Genomic DNA, 20,571 nt, shown 5'->3' on the forward strand with positions numbered 1-20,571 from the left:
CTGACTTCCCACATCGTACAGGAGGAGTATAACACGTGTCCGAGCTGTCCTGCCAAGACTTAACCCTTAGATTAACTTAATTTGGCAACAACAATGCTAAAGGTTGTTTACTGATATAGAAAAGAGAAAGAAAAACGACTTACCAATCACCAGCCAATCACTAACCCCCTTGGCTGTGACATCACCTTTCGATTACCTTCTACTTCTTTTTGCCTTCTCTCCCTGCTGCAGCTGCACAAACACGCCTCTCGCCGACTCACCACGAACTCCCGATGACTCACAGACGCTGGGCCTTTTTATAGGCCTCTCCACGCACCTCTCGAGCCTCTCGCCAACTCACCACGAACTCCCGACGACTCACGGACGCTGGGCCTTTTTATAGGCAGCTCGCCTGCACATACGTTGGAGGTGTCCCATTGTTCCACAGCCCTTGTAAACGTACCCTTTGAAGCGGCATGAATGGAAGCGCTGATTACCCCCGCAGCGCCAACAAAGTGTTAATAGCCTTGCATTCATCACCCTTGATGGTGGACTCTGAGACATCTGCGGACGTGGAGCTGCAGGCATGTGGGGCCTGCCCTGTACGTTGCGATTTGAAAACAACATCACTTTGTTCACCGTACTTGTCACAGTACTTGTAGCAGCTGCAAGATTTGCTTAGTATTGTCACTGGTGGCAATGAACGCCTGGGCTATCGCTTGGCCTTACTCAAGGTTGGGGTCTCTACAGTCAAAAGTTTGCGAAGTATGGTTTCATGGCCAATGCCAAGTATGAAAAAGTCTCTGAGCATGTGCTCCAAATTCCTTCAAATTCGCAATGTCTTGCAAGGCATCTTAGCTCAGCGACATAACTCGCCACTTCCTGGCCTTCAGACCTTTTGTAGGTGTAGAACCGGTACCTAGCTATCAGAATGTTTTCCTTCGGGTTCAGATACTCCCGGACCAGTGTGCACAAATCATCATACAATTTCTCTGTGGTTTTCGCTGGAGCAAGCAGGTTTTTCATGAGGCCATATATTGGTGCCCCGCAGATGGGAGGAGAATCGCTCTTCGTTTGGCAACGGTCGCTTCTCCTTCCAGCTAATTGGCCATGAAGTATTGGTCAAGTCGCTCCACGAAGGTTTCCCAATCATCTCCCTCCGAGAATTTCTCCAAGATGCCCACTGTTCTCTGCATCGTTGGGTTCGTCATTTGTATCTCGTCACCAGTTGTTATGTATGAATAAAGAGTCTGACTGGATACTGTGAGCTCAAAGTAAAGTGTGACCTTTGTCTTTTATTGCAGGTCTCCAGAGTGCCTCTTCAGCCTGTGAGGCTTCCTTAAGTACCTGTGCTCCCAAGGGATTATGGGATCCCTTGAGGCTCCAGGAGATGAGCTCTCTTGTGGCTGTACAAAGTATATATGAGTTTACATATATAACACAACCAACATCACGAAAAATTATTTCATTGCTGTTTGTGGGAGCTTGCTGTGTGCAAATTGGCTGCCATGTTTCCTACATTACAACAGTGACACTTTGGGACATCCTGATGTCATGAAAAAGCTCGATGTAAAGTATTTCTTTCTTTACTTACTCAGTCACCATAAATCAGCAGCCCTGATAATGTCTATTACATAGCAGTGAACACCAAATCCTCTGACTCACCGTCAGCATTGCACTGGGAGATTTGCTGGTATATAGAGTTTACTTCCTTGTAATCAGCTGCTGGGAAAGCAAACAAAAGAAAAACTAGTAATATCACATTGTGACAAGTGGATCTGAAAGAACATTACATAATGGCCCGTACCTGCACCACCCATAGCATTACCATATTAAGTGCCTTTGTCCAACATTGCACTCTGCACTTTGTCTATTAGTATAAATGTTATATGGAAAAATGGATGGGGAGGCTAATAATGCACTATCATGAATAAAAACAAAAAGTTGGCACTGAGATTAGGAATTTAATTCGGTCTCAAAGCACTGCTGACATACACAAACCATTCAAGATTTGCACTTACAGGTTAACACAATGGCTAAAGCATTGGCTCCCATCTACCATAAACAGGCAAATTCTGCTCTTGCTCCGAAAATGTAAAGCAGCATCATAATGAGTCACAAAGCATTACTGGCAATCTTTATTCTCAAGAAGAAGGTCCTTAAAGTTATACTAAACCGTTATAAAACACTGTTTTTTCCCCAGCTGGACTATTGTGGCTTATTCTGTGTACCACGCTTTAGAAAGGATGTCAAGGCCTTGGAGACGGTGCAGAGGAGATTTACTAGAATTGCACCCTGTAATGTATTTGCTTCATGAGTTCTTTGCTTAAGAATTTATAGTAACACATTGCCATTAAGAATTAGTTGGTTTATTAACAATGGTTTAACAATCACACTACACATTACCAATTCATCCACTCGGCTCACAACTGCATACCTCATTGTGGATGACCAAGACCTACTGATTGGGGTTTTATTGAGTCTCGTGAACATCACATGACTGGCTAAGTCACTCACAATGAAACGGCTCTACAAACCTGTGAGCATACTCACAGGTGCATACATTACAACCAGCATTGAGGGACTTCAGTTATGTGGAGAGAAATTGGGGTTGTTCACCTTAGAGCAGAGAAGATTAAGAGGCGAGTTGATAGAGGTGTTCAAAATCATGAAGGTTTTTGATAGAATAAATCATCATCATAGGCAGTCCCTCGGAATTGAAGGAGACTTGCTTCCACTCCTGAAGTGAGTTCTTTGGTGGCTGAACAGTCCAATACGAGGGCCACAGACTCTTGTCACAGGTGGGACAGATAGTCGTTGAGGGAAGGGGGTGGGTGGGACTGGTTTGCTGCATGCTCTTTCCGCTGCCTGCGCTTGAGTTCTGGGGGAAACTGTTTCCAGTGGCAGAAGGGTCGGTAACCAGAGGACGCAGATTTAAGGTAATTGGCAAAAGAACCAGAGGCAACATGAGGGGAAAAAATTACGCAGTGAGTTGTTATGATCTGGAACGCACTGCCTGAAAGGGTGGTGGAAGCAGATTCAGTAATACATTCTAAAGGGAATTGGATGAATACTTGAGGTGGAAAGAGCAGGGGAGTGGGACTAATTGGAGAGCTCTACCAAAGTGCTGGCACAGGTATGATGGGGGGAATGGTCTCTTTCTGTGCTCTATGATACTATGATTCTTGTTACTCTAACTGCACGCTGCAGTGACAAATAATGTGTATGTTTATCGATTATTAACCCTGTTCAGGTCACCGAGTTAAAATTGCAGTCAGGTCCTGATGACATGCATACTTTAAAAAGGACCCTTGCTGGTTTTGGGCAGGTGTCCTTGCTGCCTGCTCAGCAGCGCAGGTTAAATTATGGGCCTGTCAGCTCCTGGCGTCTCCAGGAGCTGATAAGCTTCCTCGCTGAGTTGGTTCAAATAGGGAGTTTGGCTTGGAGGAATCAAAACCCAAGTCAACCAATTCCTTACCAAACCACAACATTCAGTTGCAATATTGAAGTGCTCACAAAGTGTACATTGTGCATGTGAAAATAATCAGCAGGGGCATATTCATTCTGGAAATATTAAACCAATTAAAAAAATCTGCCTCTCACACAACAGCAAGAAGGCAATAATACTCAAACAATGGACTGTTTGTCCAGAAGTAATTTTCATATAAGTACTGGAGACGATAAGTATCTGTAGCCTTGCTGGAAACAATTCTGGATTTCTTTTTTCTTTGCAACAATCATTTCAGTACTATTTATCAATAAAACTAAATTGCAAATGTGACAGTAAATAGATAGAGCTGTGTAATCCCCTCTGGGTACTTTCCGTTATGTCCAAACTGTAGTTTATATTGCATTTAAAAGAAAAGGAAGTAACAGTTAGAAAATTACTCTGTTTTTCTTATCTGAATTCAACAGTTTCCAATAATATTACTAAGATCTTGCATGAAGTAAAATTGAATAACCTGTGCAATACATTTCAGAACAATCTTCCATAAACTTAAAGTGGCAAATCAGTTAGAAATTTAATTAACTAAAAAGAAAAGAAAGAACTTGCATCCATATAGCGCCAGTGGCGTAACTACGCCAGTGCAACAGTGCAGCGGCATTGGGGCCCTCGCTTGAAGGGGGCCCTTGAAATTTAGGATTTTTTTTTCTTCAAACTTTTTATAGGATTTTCCGTCCTATTTTGCTTTTGTTCGGTTCAATTTCGCTGTAAAAATTCCGTAACCTCTAAAAACGAATTATTTAATTATTGTTTTCGATTCAAATTTGCTAAAGTTTTAAGTAACTATATAATTCAAATAGGAATATGATATATAATAAGTAATTTTAAGTAATGTGGCTTAAAGACATCCTAATATATATTTTCATGTTGCGGTAATACCTACCACAATCCCCTGATGTTATAGCACTCAGGCCTTTTTCCATCTTGGTTAAGAGGGACTCTTCGCTATCGGGTACCCTTTGACGATTTTTCCACTATTCCTGTTGTTAAGTATCTTTTTATAATAATTCTCACTGTAGTGCAAGATAATCCCTCGTATGCTGCAATTTCAGAAACATTCTTTCCATTATTACGATTTTTCAATTATTGTTTCTCGTCGTTCATTAATTATTTTTGCGAATTGTTGGAGTTGAATGTTGATTTGTTTCAGTGTTCATTTTTAGAGCAAGTGAAATTGAACCGAACAAAATCAAAATTTAAACAAGTTTTTAATTAAATAATTAGTTTTTAAGATAAGGAAATATTTTGGTGAAATTGAACCAAACAAAAGCAAAAAGGAATGGAAACACTATAATTTTTTTTTGTAAAAAATTTTTTAAACTATTTTCTTTCAGATGGAAAATTTAATGCAACAGTTGTTAATTAATAAAAGACTATGCTCTATATTTCATTTAGAAAATACAATTTCGAACATCTGTATTTAAATGATAGCTAAATAAAGTTATTTTATATTTTGAAAACTTAATGGCGTCGAAAATATAACCAATTATTTCTCAGTCGTCCAATGTATTTATGTATTTTTCGGGCATAGTATCAATCACTGGGATCTGCTATTCGTTTATTGGCGAATCAGAAATAACTCTGAAAAAATTGAATCCAACACGATGGGCTGGTCGTTTATCATTGTTGATAGCCATAAGACAACACTATTCGGATGTTTTGAAAGCGCTAAACAAAATCATCTTGGAAAGTACAAAACAAGATGAAAACACAGAAGCAGTAAGGATAAAGAACAATATGGAGAACTTTGACTTCGTCATGATTACCGTATTATTGGAACAGATTCTTTCGAGCATAAATTTGACGTCCACATTGTTACAACGAAAGGATTTGGACATTGCTCAGGCAGCGGTACAACTAGAAATGACCTACATCACGGGGAAACAGCTTCGAAATGAATTCGAAGTGACTTTAGAGGAGGCGAAAGAAGTTGCTAAAAAAATGGGGTACTCCAACTGAATTCAAAAGTAAGAGGAACCAAATACACCCGAAATTTTACGCCGAGCTTGCGCAAGACCACCAATTTGAAAATACACAAGAAAATTTCAAGATAAACGTCTTCTACCGAACAGTTGACATTGTAGTTAGTCAGTTCCAGAACAGATTCGAAGGATTGAAAATGACCACTGACTTATTTCTATTTCTAACTCCGAAAATATTACTGAACATCGTAATATTCTAGGGATGGCAGGACTGACATATGAAGAAAGACTGGATCGACTAGGCTTATATTCACTGGAATTTAGAAGAATGAGAGGGGATCTCATAGAAACATATAAAATTCTGACGGGATTGGACAGGTTAGATGCAGGAAGAATGTTCCCGATGTTGGGGAAATCCAGAACCAGGGGTCACAGTCTAAGGATAAGGGGTAAGCCATTTAGGACCGAGATGAGGAAAAACTTCTTCACTCAGATAATTGTGAACCTGTGGAATTCTCTACCACAGAAAGTTGTTGAGGACAGTTCGTTGCATATATTCAAAAGGGAGTTAGATGTGGACTTTATGGCTAAAGGGATCAAGGGGTATGGAGAGAAAGCAGGAGTGGGGTACTGAAGTTGCATGATCAGCCATGATCATATTGAATGGTGGTGCAGGCTCGAATGGTGGTGCACCTATTTTCTATGTTTCTATGGGGCCAAGTTTCGGCCTGAGTTGCTCCTGTTTTTTTGGAGCAACTGGTTTAGAATGAAGTATCTTAGAAATTTGAATTCTCGGCATTTGGTTTGCTCCAGTTCTAGTCAGTTAGAACAGTTTCACTTTGGAACAGAATTTTCTTTTCAAAAGGGGGCGTGTCCGGCCACTTACGCCTGTTTTCAAAGTTTAGGCAGTGAAAACTTACTCCAAACTAACTTAGAATGGAGTAAGTGAAGATTTTTGTACGTTCGAAAAAACCTTGTCTACACTTTAGAAAATCAGGCGTAGGTTACAAATTAGGTGTAGGGAATGGGGGGGGGGGGTTTAAAGGGAAGTTTACAAACATTAAACACTTCAGTTTTACAAATAAAGAGCCATCATCAATAATAAATGATAAATACATCAATAAATCAACCAATAAATCAATCAAAAAAAATTAATAAAAAATTAAAAAAATTAAAAAAATCAATAAATAAAACATTTTCTACTTACCGACTGCAGCACCGGGAGTCCTCCAATAGCGTGCTGGGACTGCCCCCCCAGTGTGTCTCTATCAGTGTCTCTATCTCTCTGTCTGTCTGTGTGTGTGTGTGTCTCTCACTCGCTGTCTGTCAGTGTCTGTGTTTCTGACAGCGAGGGAAGGGGGAGAAGTGGGGTGGGGGTGGGGGGGGCGAGGGGGAGAAGTGAGAGAGGAGGGAAGGAGAGAGGAGGGAAGGAGAGAGGAGGGAGGGAGGGAAGGAGAGAGGAGGGAGGGAAGGAGAGAGGAGGGAGGGAGGGAAGGAGAGAGGAGGGAGGGAGGGAGAGAGGGAGGGAAGGAGAGAGGAGGGAGGGAGGGAAGGAGAGAGGAGGGAGGGAAGGAAGGAGAGAGGAGGGAGAAGGGAGGGAGGGACGGAGAGAGGAGGGAGGGAGGGAAGGAGGGGGGGGAAGGGAGAGAAGGAGGCTGAATGGCCGGGCCCAAGACCTCGGGCTGGATTTACAGGTAGGTGGCGTCGGGTCTCGGGGGGGGGTGTCGCGGAGGTCCGGGGGGGAGGAAGAGTCACGGAGGTCCGGGGGGGGGCGGAGAGTCGTGGGGGGGCGGGGGGGAAGAGTCGCGGGGGGGAGGAAGAGTCGAGGGGGTCCGGGGGGGGGGCGGAGAGTCGCGGGGGGGGTGGGGAAGAGTCGCGGAGGTCCAAGGGGGAGGGGGGAGAGAGAGAGTCGCGGAGGTCCGGGGGGGCGGGGGGTGGAGAGAGAGAGAGTCGCAGAGGTGCGGAGGTGGGGGGGGGCGGGGAAGAGCGGGTGTCGGGTCGGGTCGGGTCCGGTCGGGTGGGAGGAGCCTTATTCACGCAGCCACAGTGAGACCATTCGGCCAGGGCTAGGGGCTGTGTGATTCGGGCCCCTCCCACACAGTTTTGGGCACCTGGAGCTACTACACATGTGCGCCCACTGTAGCGCGCATGTGCAGAAGTCCCGGCACTGTTTTCAGCGTAGGGACCTGGCTCTGCCCCCTACAGCTCGTGTTGCACCACGCCCAGCTCCAGAGGACCTCCAGGGAGCCGGAGAATAGGTAAGTTTTTTTTAGGCGCCCTTTCTGGCGCGAAAAATGGGCGTCCAGGTCCGGGCTGCGCCGTTTTAGGCGCGGCCCAAAACATGGTAACCCTATGTTTCTATGTCCGATGAAAAAATGAAGAACAACGCACTTAAAGTGCAAAAGCAATATTCTAATGATTTATCGGAATCCTTAACCCTCCAACTATTGCTTTTTGTCAAAACACTGAGATCAGAAATTGAAAAGATCAACACCATCAGAGAATAGCTAAACTAGCATTAATTAACTTCTATGACATGAGCACGAGTTACTCTGAAGTTTGTTCGCTACTGAATCTTTTTTTGACGATCCCTGTTACGATGGCATCTGCGGAACAAACATTTTCGAAGATGAAGATAACAAAAAACTACCTTCAAAACTCTATGGGTCAAGAACGATTGTCACACCTAGCTCTCTTAAGTATAGAAGCAGAAAAAGCGGAACGTATGGACGTTTCAAAAGCTATTGATGACTTCGCCACTGTGAAATCTCGGAAGAAGATTTTTAAAAGTATTTTTCCTCAATTTTATTTTTATGTATGCATATGTGTTAAAGTAAGTTCTGTTTAATTCATATTTATTTTATCACATGTTCAAGAACATTGTATTAAGACATATAATTTATTTTGGATTTTCTTATTTTTTCTTTATATAAGTTGGGGTAGAGATAGAGGGGCCCTTGATCTATGTTTGCATTGGGGCCCGCATCCTCTAGTTACGCCATTGTATAGCGCCTTTCACAACCTCAGGATGTCCCAGAGTGCTTTACAGCCAATGAGTACATTTGAAGTGTAGTCATTGTTGTAATGTAGGAAATGCGACAGAAAATCTACATACAGCTAGCTCCCACAAACAGCAATGAAATAAATCTAGATTCTAGAACGGTTCCAATGGATTGGAAGGAAGCAAATGTAACACAACTATTCAAGAAAGGAGGGAGAGAAAAATAGGGAACTACAGGCCAGTTGTCCTGACATCAGTCATCGGAAAATGCTGGAATCCATTGTTAAGGAAGTGGTATCAGGGCACTTGGAAAATCATAACGTGTTAGGCAGAATCAACATGGTTTTATGAAAGGGAAATCGTGTTTGACAAATTTATTCGAGTTTTTTGAGGATGTAACTAGCAGGGTACATAAAGGGGAACCAGTGGATGTAGTATATTTGGATTTCCAAAAGGCATTCAATAAGGTACTGTTATGTATGTAAACATTGTAACTGTGTAAGACTTGCCACCAGAGGGCGCAACTGTTGGAGACCCAAGGGTCACCTGCACACCTCGTGCAAGGGAGTATAAAAGGTTCTCTGCCATGCTGCTTAGGCACTCTGGAGTTGTATTAAAGAGACTAAGGTCACATCAGTTTTAGCTCACAGTACTCAGTCTTGTGAAGTTCTTCCATACTTAACAATTGGCGACGAGTGACACGGTCATGGCTGCCGTTGGTATTTTAGAGAGATTTGTATAGGGTGATGATTGGGAATCCTTCATTGAGCGTCTCGACCAGTACTTCGTGGCCAATGAGCTGGATGGGGATGATAAAGTGATCAAGTGCAGGGCGATTCTCCTCACCGTGTGTGGGTCCACAATATCATAAAGAATCTGCTAGCACTGGAGAAACCAGCGGAGAAGGCATATACAGAGTTGTGTACGCTGGTTTGGAACCACCTCAAGCCGAAGGAAAGCATCTTAATGGTCAGGTATCGCTTTTACACGCACCACCGCTCCGACCTGAGATGCCCTGTGGGACCTTGCGAATTTGCTGGATTTTTGGGGGAAATTCTGCAGGACTTTTTGTGCTTGGCATCGGCCACGTGGTCATTTTTCGCAAGCTGCTGTCTGCCAAATCCCTAGACCTGAGCAAGGCCATCACGATAGCCCAGGCATTCATATCCGCGAGTGATAATACCAGACAGATATCTTCCTAGCATCGAAGCTCACCGGCAAGTACTGTGCATAAAATAACGTCGCTAGCAGGCAGAATTGCATATGGCAGGGTCTACACGCCTGCAGCTGCAAGACCTAGGATGACTCAGAGTCCATCATCATCATGTTGCAACATGAATGCAAATCATGTTGGTGCTGTGGGGGTAATCATCGAGCCAATCAATGTCGATTCAAGCATTACGTGTGCAAAGGCTGCAAAACAATGGGGGACCTCCAGACAAAGTTGCGCACCTACACCAAAGAGCTCATACCAGTCATTGGCAATGTGGCAGTTAAGGTTTCGTACGATGGAGCTGTGCACGATATATCACTGTGGATTGTACCAGGCGATGGCCCAACGCTATTCGGCAGAAGCTGGCTGGGAAAGATTCGATGGAACTGGGACGACATCAAAGCACTATCTTCAGTGAATGATGCCTCATGCGCCTAAGTGCTGAGTAAGTTTACGTCGCTATTTGAACCAGGCATCGGTAACTTCACAGGTGCCAAGGTGCAGATCCATCTAGTCCCCGATGCAAGGCCCATTCATCACAAGGCTCCAGCGGTTCCACATATGATGAGGGAGAAAGTCGAGATCGACCAGGACAGATTCAACGAGAGGGAATCATATCGCCAGTCGAGTTCAACGAGTGGGCCAGTCCGATTGTTCCGGTGTTGAAAAGCGATGGCACGGTCAGAATCTGCCGAGTCTCGTTACAAGACCAGTACCCGCTACATAAGAACATAAGAATTAGGAACAGGACTAGGCCATCTAGCCCCTTGAGCCTGCTCCGCCATTCAACAAGATCATGGCTGATCTGGCCGTGGACTCAGCTCCACTTACCCGCCTGCTCCCCGTAACCCTGATATCCCTTATTGGTTAAAAATTTATCTATCTGTGATTTGAATCAGCTAGCCTCAAGTGCTTCCGTGAGCAGAGAATTCCTCAGATTCACAACCCTCTGGGAGAAGAAATTCCTTCTCAACTCGGTTTTAAATTGGCTCCCTCGTATTTTGAGGCTGTGCCCCCTAGTTCTAGTCTCCCCGACCAGTGGAAACAACCTCTCTGCCTCTATCTTGTCTATCCCTTTCATTATTTTAAATGTTTCTATAAGATCACCCCTCATCCTTCTGAACACCAACGAGTAAAGACCCAGTCTACTCAATCTATCATCATAAGGTAACCCCCTATTCTCCGGAATCAGCCTAGTGAATCGTCTCTGTACCTCCAAAGCTAGTATATCCTTCCTTAAGTAAGGTGACCAAAACTGCATGCAGTACTCCAGGTGCGGCCTCACCAATACCCTATACAGTTGCAGCAGGACCTCCCTGCTTTTGTACTCCATCCCTCTCGCAATGAAGGCCAACATTCCATTCGTCTTCCTGATTACTTGCTGCACCTGCAAACTAACTTTTTGGGATTCATGCACAAGGAAGAGGTGGGCACCGGAGGGACTGGAGTGCATCATCACGCCCGGCAACCAAATTTTAATTTGATTTTATGTTTTAAAGTTTAATTTGTTTTAATTGCCGGTGCTTTTAGTGTCCCCCTCCCCTTTTATAGGGGGCACTGGAAAAAATTTGATTTTAGCGCCCCAAAAAAAAACACACACAAAAAAAAAAAGGAGAAAAAAAAAAGGGCCTTGTAAATGTCTGGTGTGTCACCCAGGTCGGGTGGCACGGTTTAATGTTTTTTTGTTTTGCAGATAAACTCCAAAAAGAGTTTCATGCACAAGGACCCCCAGGTCCCTCTGCACCGCAGCATGTTGTAATTTCTCCCCATTCAAATAATATTCCCTTTTACTGTTTTTTTCCAAGGTGGATGACCTCACATTTTCCGACATTGTATTCCATCTGCCAAACCTTAGCCCATTCGCTTAACCTATCTAAATCTATTGGCAGCCTCTCTGTGTCCTCTACAAAACCCGCTTTCCCACTAATCTTTGTGTCATCTGCAAATTTTGTTACACTACACTCTGTCCCCTCTTCCAGGTCATCTATGTATATTTTAAACAGTTGTGGTCCCAGCACCGATCCCTGTGGCACACCACTAACCACCGATTTCCAACCCGAAAAGGACCCATTTATCCCGACTCTCTGCTTTCTGTTAGCCAGCCAATTCTCGATCCATGCTTATACATTTCCTCTGACTCTGCGTACCTTTATCTTCTGCAGTAACCTTTTGTGTGGCACCTTATCGAATGCCTTTTGGAAATCTAAATACACCACATCCATCGGTACACCTCTATCCACCATGCTCGTTATATCCTCAAAGAATTCCAGTAAATTAATTAAACATGATTTCCCCTTCATGAATCCATGTTGTGTCTGCTTGATTGCACTATTCCGATCTAGATGTCCCGCTATTTCTTCCTTAATGATAGCTTCAAGCATTTTCCCCACTACAGATGTTAAACTAACCGGCCTATAGTTACCTGCCTTTTGTCTGCCCCTTATTTTAAACAGAGGCGTTACATTAGCTGCTTTCCAATCTGCTGGTACCTCCCCAGAGTCCAGAGAATTTTGGTAGATTATAACGAATGCATCTGCTATAACTTTCGCCATCTCTTTTAATACCCTGGGATGCATTTCATCAGGACCAGGGGACTTGCCCACCTTGAGTCCCATTGGCCTGTCCAGCACTACCCCCCTCGTGATAGTGATTATCTCAAGGTCCTCCCTTCCCACATTCCCGTGACCAGCAATTTTTGGCATGGTTTTTGTGTCTTCCACTGTGAAGACCGAAGCAAAATAATTGTTTAAGGTCTCAGCCATTTCCACATTTCCCATTATTAAATCCCCCTTCTCATCTTCTAAGGGACCAACATTTACTTTAGTCACTCTTTTCCGTTTTATATATCGGTAAAAGCTTTTACTATCTGTTTTTATGTTTTGCGCAAGTTTACTTTCGTAATCTATCTTTTCTTTCTTTATTGCTTTGTTAGTCATTCTTTGCTGTCGTTTAAAATTTTCCCAATCTTCTAGTTTCCCACTAACCTTGGCCACCTTATACGCATTGGTTTTTAATTTGATACTCTCCTTTATTTCCTTGGTTAGCCACGGCTGGGTATCCCTTCTCTTACCGCCCTTCTTTTTCACTGGAATATATTTTTGTTGAGCACTATGAAAGAGCTCCTTAAAAGTCCTCCACTGTTCCTCAATTGTGCCACCATTTAGTCTGTGTTTCCAGTCTACTTTAGCCAACTCTGCCCTCATCCCACTGTAGTCCCCTTTGTTTAAGCATAGTACGCTCGTTTGAGACACTACTTCCTCACCCTCAATCTGTATTACAAATTCAACCATACTGTGATCACTCATTCCGAGAGGATCTTTTACTTGGAGATCGTTTATTATTCCTGTCTCATTACTCAGGACCAGATCTAAGATAGCTTGCTCTCTTGTAGGTTCTGTAACATACTGTTCTAAGAAACAATCCCATATGCATTCTATGAATTCCTCCTCAAGGCTACCCCGTGCGATTTGATTTGACCATTCGATATGTAGGTTAAAATCCCCCATGATTACTGCCATTCCTTTTTCACATGCCTCCATTATTCCCTTGATTATTGCCCGCCCCACCGTGAAGTTATTATTTGGGGGCCTATAAACTACGCCCACCAGTGACTTTATCCCCTTACTATTTCTAATCTCCACCCACAATGATTCAACATTTTGTGCATTGGAGCCAATATCGTCTCACAACTGCCCTGATATCATCCTTTATTAACAGAGCTACCCCACCTCCTTTCCCTTCTTGCCTATCTTTCCGAATCGTCAGATACCCCTGTATGTTTAATTCCCAGTCTTGGCCCCCTTGCAACCACGTTTCTGTAATGGCCACCAAATCTTACCCATTTGTAATGATTTGTGCCGTCACCTCATTTACTTTATTTCGAATGCTGCGTGCGTTTAGGTAGAGTGTTTTAATACTAGTTTTTAAACCATGATTTTTAGTTTTGACCCCTCCTGCAGCCCCTTTATATTCATACATATTGTCCCTTCCTATCACCTTGTGGTTTACACTTACCCCAGTGCTACTCTGCGCCGTTGCCTCCTGCCTTTTGCATTCTTTCTTGGGGTTCTGCTCATCTGATCTCTTACCCACTCTAACTAGCTCAAAGCCCTCTCCTGGGTTCCGAATACTCCTTGCATTGAGGCACTGAGCTTTCATGCTTGCCTTTTTATTACACTTTGACCCTTTAGAATTTTGCTGTACAGTGGCCCTTTTTGTTTTTTGCATTGGGTTTCTCTGCCCTCCATTTTTACTCATCTCCTTTCTGTCTTTTGCTTTTGTCTCCATTTTGTTTCCCTCTGTCTTCCTGCCTTGGTTCCCATCCCCCTGCCATATTAGTTTAACTCCTCCCCAACAGCACTAGCAAACACTCCCCCTAGGACATTGGTTCCGGTCCTGCCCAGGTGCAGACCGTCCGGTTTGTATTGGTCCCACCTCCCTCAGAACCGGTTCCAATGCCCCAGGAATTTGAATCCCTCCCTGCTGCACCATTGCTCAAGCCACGTATTCATCTGAGCTATCCTGCGATTCCTACTCTGACTAGCTCGTGGCACTGGTAGCAATCCCGAGATTACTACTTTTGAGGTCCTACATTTTAATTTAGCTCCTAGTTCCTTAAATTCGTCTCGTAGGACCTCATCCCTTTTTTTACCTATATCGTTGGTACCAATGTGCACCACGACAACTGGCTGTTCACCCTCCCTTTTCAGAATGTCCTGCACCCGCTCCGAGACATCCTTGACCCTTGCACCAGGGAGGCAACATACCATCTTGGAGTCTCGGTTGCGGCCGCAAGGCGGATTACCCGTTCACAACATTAGCAGGGGGGAAGTCGCTCACCAAGTTGGACCTAAACTCTGCCTACATGACACAGGAGCTGGCTGAATCTTCGAATAGATTGACATACATCACCACGCACAAAGGACTGTTTATATACCACAGGTGCCCTTTTGGGATTCGCTCGGCTGCTGCCATGCATGGAAAGTCTGTTGAAATTAGTTCCGCACACCGTTGTGTTTGAAGACGACATCCTGATCACCAATTGTGACACCACAAAACACCTGCACAACCTGCAAGAGGTTCTAAGTCGACTAGACAGAGTGGGACTCAGGCTGAAACGCTCCAAGTGTGTTTTCCCGGCACCAGAGGTCGAATCTTTGGGGAGAAAGATTGCGGCAGACGGCATCAAACCACAGACTCAAAGACAGAGGCCATCAAGAATGCACCCAGACCTCAGAATATGATGCAGCTGTGTTCGTTCCTGGGACTCCTCAACTATTTTGGTAACTTTCTACCCAGGTTAAGCACTTTGCTGGAACCTTGCACATGTTGCTACGTAAGGGTGACGACTGGTTTGGGGTAAACCTCAAGAGACAGCCTTTGAGAAGGCCAGAATGCTACATTATTCTAATAAGTTACTTGTACTGTATGACCCGTGTAAACAATTAGTGCTAGCTTGTGATGCATCTTTGTACGGGGTCGGCTGTGTGTTACAGCAAACCAATGTATTGGGCAAACTTCAACCGGTTGCATATGCGTCGAGAAGTCTGTCTAAGGCTGAAAGAGTCTACAGTATGGTCGAGAAAGAGGCATTAGTATGTATATATGGGGTTAAGAAAAAGCACCAATACCGATTTGGACTGCGGTTTGAACTTGAAACCGACCACAAACCGCTCATTTCGCTGTTTTCAGAAAGCAAAGGTATAAACACCAATGCTTCATCCCGCATCCAAAGATGGGCACTAACATTGTCCGCCTATGATTATGTTATCCGCCACAGATCAGGCACGGAGAACTGTGCTGATGCCCTCAGTGGGCTACCATTACCCACTACCGGGGTGGAAATGGCACAGCCCGCAGACTTGCTTCTGGTCATGGATGCTTTTGAGAACGAGGGGTCACCCATCACTGCTCGCCAGATCAGGACCTGGACCAGCCAGGATCCTGTGCTATCATTTGTTGCGTCCTCAATGGGAGCTGGTCGGTCGTTCCCGGGGAGATGCAAGATGAAATTAAGCCTTTTCACCGATGCAAAGATGAAATGTCCATCCAGTCGGATTGTCTCTTATGGGCGTAATCGTGTGGTTTTGCCAAAAAAAGGCAGGGAAACGTTCATACGCGACCTACACAATACCCACCCAGGCATAGACATGATGAAGGCTATAGCCAGGTCGCATGTTTGGTGGCCCTGCATTGACTCGGATTTAGAGTCATGCGTACACCAGTGCAACACGTGCTCACAACTGAGCAATGCACCAAGGGAGGCTCCATTGAGTCTGAGGTCATGGCCCTCCAAACCGTGATCCAGGATTTTGCTGGTCCCTTTCTCGGAAAGATGTTTTTAGTTGTAGTGGATGCTTACTCTAAATGGATTGAATGCCTAATCGTTTCATCCAGCACATCCACTGCCACCATTGAAATCCTCCGGGCTATGTTCGCCACCCATGGCTTGCCCGACGTCCTTGTCAGTGACAATGGACCGTGTTTCACCAGCTCGGAATTCAACGAGTTTATGACCCGCAATGGCATCAAGCATGTCAGGTCTGCCCCTTTTAAGCCCTCATCCAACGGTCAAGCGGAACAGGCAGTCCAAACTATCAAGCAGAGCTTGAAATGCGTGACGGAAGGCTCCTTGCAGACCCGTTTATCTCGGGTTCTGCTCAGCTACCGGACGCGACCCCACTCGCTCACTGGGGTTCCCCCTGCAGAATTGTTAATGAAGAGAGCACTCAAAACCAAGCTCTCCCTAGTCTACCCGGATCTAAATGATCATGTGCAAACCTGGCGTCACCACGATCGCGCGGCTGTATCGCGTGACATTGATGTTAACGACCCTGTGTTTGTCCTGAATTACGGTCATGGTCCTAAATGGGTTGCTGGCACTGTCTTGGCCAAGGAGGGGAATAGAGCGTTTATAGTCAAACTATTGAATGGACAAACATGCAGAAAGCATTTGGATCAGACCAAACTGCGGTTCACCGACAACCAGGAACAATCTGAAGAGGACATTAGCATCATCGATCCACCAGCACACACCCAGCCAGTAATCGACCTCGCTGTCAATCAAGAGGATGAACCCACCATTCCCAACAGTCCTGTCAGACCAGCCGCGCCGCAGTGCAGCAATGGTCCGACCAACTCACCCATTCCAGAGTTTGAACTCAGACGATCAACCAGGGAGCGTAGGGCCCCGGATCGTCTCAACTTGTAAATAATTTGTATCAAAGACTTTGTGGGGGGGGGGGAGTGATGTTATGTATGTAATCATTGTAACTGTGTAAGACTTGCCATCAGAGGGCGCAACTGTTGGAGGCCCAAGGGTCACCTGCAGACCTCGTGGAAGGGAGTATAAAAGGTTGTCTGCCATGCTGATTTTGGAGTTGTATTAAAGAGACTAAGGTCACATCAGTTTTAGCTCACAGTACTCAGTCTTGTGGAGTTCTTCCATACTTAGCAGGTACCACATAAAAGGTTATTACACAAGATAAAGGCTCATGGGGTTGGGGGTAACATAGTAGCATGGATAGAGGATTGGTTAACGGACAGAAAACAGAGAGTAGGGATAAATTTGTCTTTTTCAGGTAGGCAGGCTGTAACTAGTGGGGTGTCACAAGGATCAGTGCTGGAGCCTCAGCTATTTACAATCTACATCAATGACCTAGACGAAGGGACTGAGTGTAATGTATCCAAGTTTGCTGATGATACAAAGCTAGGTGGCACAGTAAGTGGTGAGGAGAACACAAAGAATCTGCAAAGGGATATAGATAGACTAAGTGAGTGGGCAGGTGGAGTATAATGTAGGGAAATGTGAGGTTATTCACATTTGTAGCAAGAATAGAAAAACAGAATATTTTTTAAATGGTGAGAAACTTTTAAATGTTGGTACTCCGAGAGATTTGGGTGTCCTCGTGCAAGAAACACAGAAAGCTAGCATGCAGGTACAACAAACAATAAGGAAGGCAAATGGCTTGAAGGCCTTTATTGCAATGGGGTTGGAGTATAAGAGTAAGGAAGTCTTGCTACAATTGTACAGGGCCTTGGTGACACTACACCTGGAGTACTGTGCACAGTTTTGGTCTCCTTATCTAAGGAAGGATATACATGCCTAGGAGGCGGTGCAACAAATGTTCACTAGACTGATTTCTGGGATAAGAGGGCTGTTGTATGATAAGAGATTGTGTAGAATGGGCCTATAATCTCTGGAGTTTAGAAGAATGAGAGGTGATGTCATTGAAACATACAAGATTCTGAAGGGGATTGACAGGGTAGATGCTGAGAGGTTGTTTTCCCTGGGCTGGAGTGTCTAGAATTATGGGGTACAGTCTCAGAATAAGGGGTTGGCCATTTAAGACCAAGATGAGGAGGAATTTCTTCACTCAGAGGGTTGTAAATCTTTGGAATCCTGAGTCCCAGAGAGCTGTGGATGCTGAGTCTTTGACTATATTCCAGGCTGGGATCGAGCGATTTGTGGACTCTAGGGGAATCAAGGGAAATGGAGATCGGGCGGGAAAGTGGAGTTGAGGTCGCTGATCAGCCATGACTCGAGGGGCCATATGGCCTACTCCTGCTCCTATTTCTTATGTTCTTAAATGACCAGATCATCTGTTTTAGAACTACAACATCAACTTGCATTTCTATAGTGATCCCCATGTAAAGAAACCTGGCTCAAAGTACATCATGTTAGGAGGACTAGTAATTACTAGTGGTTAACTACCAGTTAAGCTGTGGACTCTGTATTGGAAATAGTTTGAATTTAGAAGGGGAAGGCCCTGTTTGACAAACCCTCTTGCTTTTTTTGAAGTAGATAGTTGAACTCCCCCGTTTATTTGGAGTTTCAGAAAGCTTTTGACAATATTCCATGTAAGAGACTGTTAATAAAACTAAAATCTTTGGGATTTCTGGGTGGCACAGAATACGAAGTTTGGATAAAATATGGAGAATATTAGCGGAAGACATAGGCCCTGAATTTTCTCGGACCAGCTCCCACTCCGTCATCCTAACCTCATTGGAAGTGTTGTGGAAACCCCTGTATATATGTGTAAGCATAGCCCACATTTCTCACTCCCTTCACCCTCCATTGGCAGTTGTGCCTCCAGCTGCCTCGGCCCAAAGTTCTGGAATTCTCAGCCTTTGCACCTCTCTAATATGCTGCTTAAAACCTACCTCTCTGAACAAGCATTTGGTCACCTGATGTATTGTCTCCTTTGCTTTTATGATGACTTTTGTCTGATTACGCACCTGTGAAGCGCCTTGGAACATTTTACTACGTTAAAGGAACTATATAACTGTGATATCTTCACAGAGCACAGCACACACAGCTTCCTAACATGCAGGCTGCTCTCTCGGAACTCTCCGGAAAGAGCCTGTTCTGTTTAATGATTAACTATGCAGCTGCAGTACACAATACATCCACATCCACAGTGTGGAGCTACAAGCATTACAAGCTTACAGACATTACAATATCAACAACTTGCATTTATATAGCGGCTTTAATGTAGAAAAACGTCCCAAGATGCTTCCCAGGAGCATTATCAGACAAAAGTTGACACCGTGCCAAAGAAGGAAACATTAGGACAAGTGACCAAAACCTTGGTCAGAGCGGTAGGTTTTAAGCAGCGTCTTAAAGGAGGTGAGAGAGGCAGAGCTGAAGAGGTTTGCAGAACTAATTCCAGAATTTTGGACCCAGGTAGCTAAAGGCGAAGGAATGATGGGGCGAAGGAAGTGGGGGCGCAGGAGAGGCCAGAGTTGGAGGAACGTAGGGTTGGAGGAGGATTGTAAGGCTGGAGAAGGATTGTAGGGTTGGAGGAGGAATGTAGGGTTGGAGGAGGATTGTAGGGCTGGAGGAGGATTGTAGGGTTGGAGGAGGATTGTAGGGTTGGAGGAGGATTGTAGGGCTGGAGGAGGAACGTAGGGTTGGAGGAGGATTGTAGGGCTGAAGGAGGTTACAGAAATAGGGAGAGTTTTGAACATAAGGATAAGAATTTTAAAATGGAGGCATTGGTGAGCCGGGAATCAATGTTGACCAGCGAGGACAGTGGTCATGGGTGAACAGGATTTGGTGTGAATTAGGATACGGAGTTTTGGATGAGCTCAAATTTGAAGAGGGTGGAAGATGGGAGGCCTGCCAGGAAAGCATTGGAATAGTCTTGCTGTAACAAAAGCATAGATATAATGTAAGTTGTTGTTCAAACATTTTTAAAATTACAAATTTATACGTGTTTCAATGCAAAATGTTAACTGATAGGCAAATAAGGTAGATTTTTAACTACATCGATAAGTAGTACATGTACTGTCTCTGAGATAAAGTGGTTTGTAATTCATACAATGAATATGAGTAATTTCACCCCAAGTAGATTATTCACAGGAAATTTCAGCAACCAGTTTCAATTCATTTCATTTTGTTAGTCACATGACTTAAGTTATTTGAAGTACCAGACCCGCATAGCATCAGATGTATTGTTACCAGATGTGATTACAAAACTATCTCTACAGACATGCAAAACCACAAAGACTAGAAACGAAAAAGTCAACACATCATATAGAAAGAATTAGAGTCAATTAGGAATGTTATTGTAGGCGCGTGGAATATTTTTTAAATTGGCTTCGAGGTAATGCAACCTTCAAGGATTCTGCAAGGAAGTGAAAATAAATATGGAGAATTCACCTGTGCAGCACTGCGGGATCCTCCGGAGAATTTATCCTACCACCTCAGCACACATGAAAAAATGGCTTGCATTTCTACAGTGCCTTTCCAAGAGCGCGTGGACGTCCCAAAGCGCTTGACTGCCAATTTTGAAGTTTAGTCGCTGTTGTATTGTAGGAAATGCGGCAGCCAATTTGCGCACAGAACGATCCCACAGGCAGCAATATAACAATGATCAGATCATCTGTTTGCCTGATGTTCGTTGCTGGATAAATATTGGCCAGGACTAGATAAGTTCCTAGCGGTGGC

The sequence above is a fragment of the Pristiophorus japonicus genome, chromosome 3 (assembly GCF_044704955.1).
Source record: "Pristiophorus japonicus isolate sPriJap1 chromosome 3, sPriJap1.hap1, whole genome shotgun sequence".
Taxonomy (NCBI): Eukaryota; Metazoa; Chordata; class Chondrichthyes; family Pristiophoridae; genus Pristiophorus; species Pristiophorus japonicus.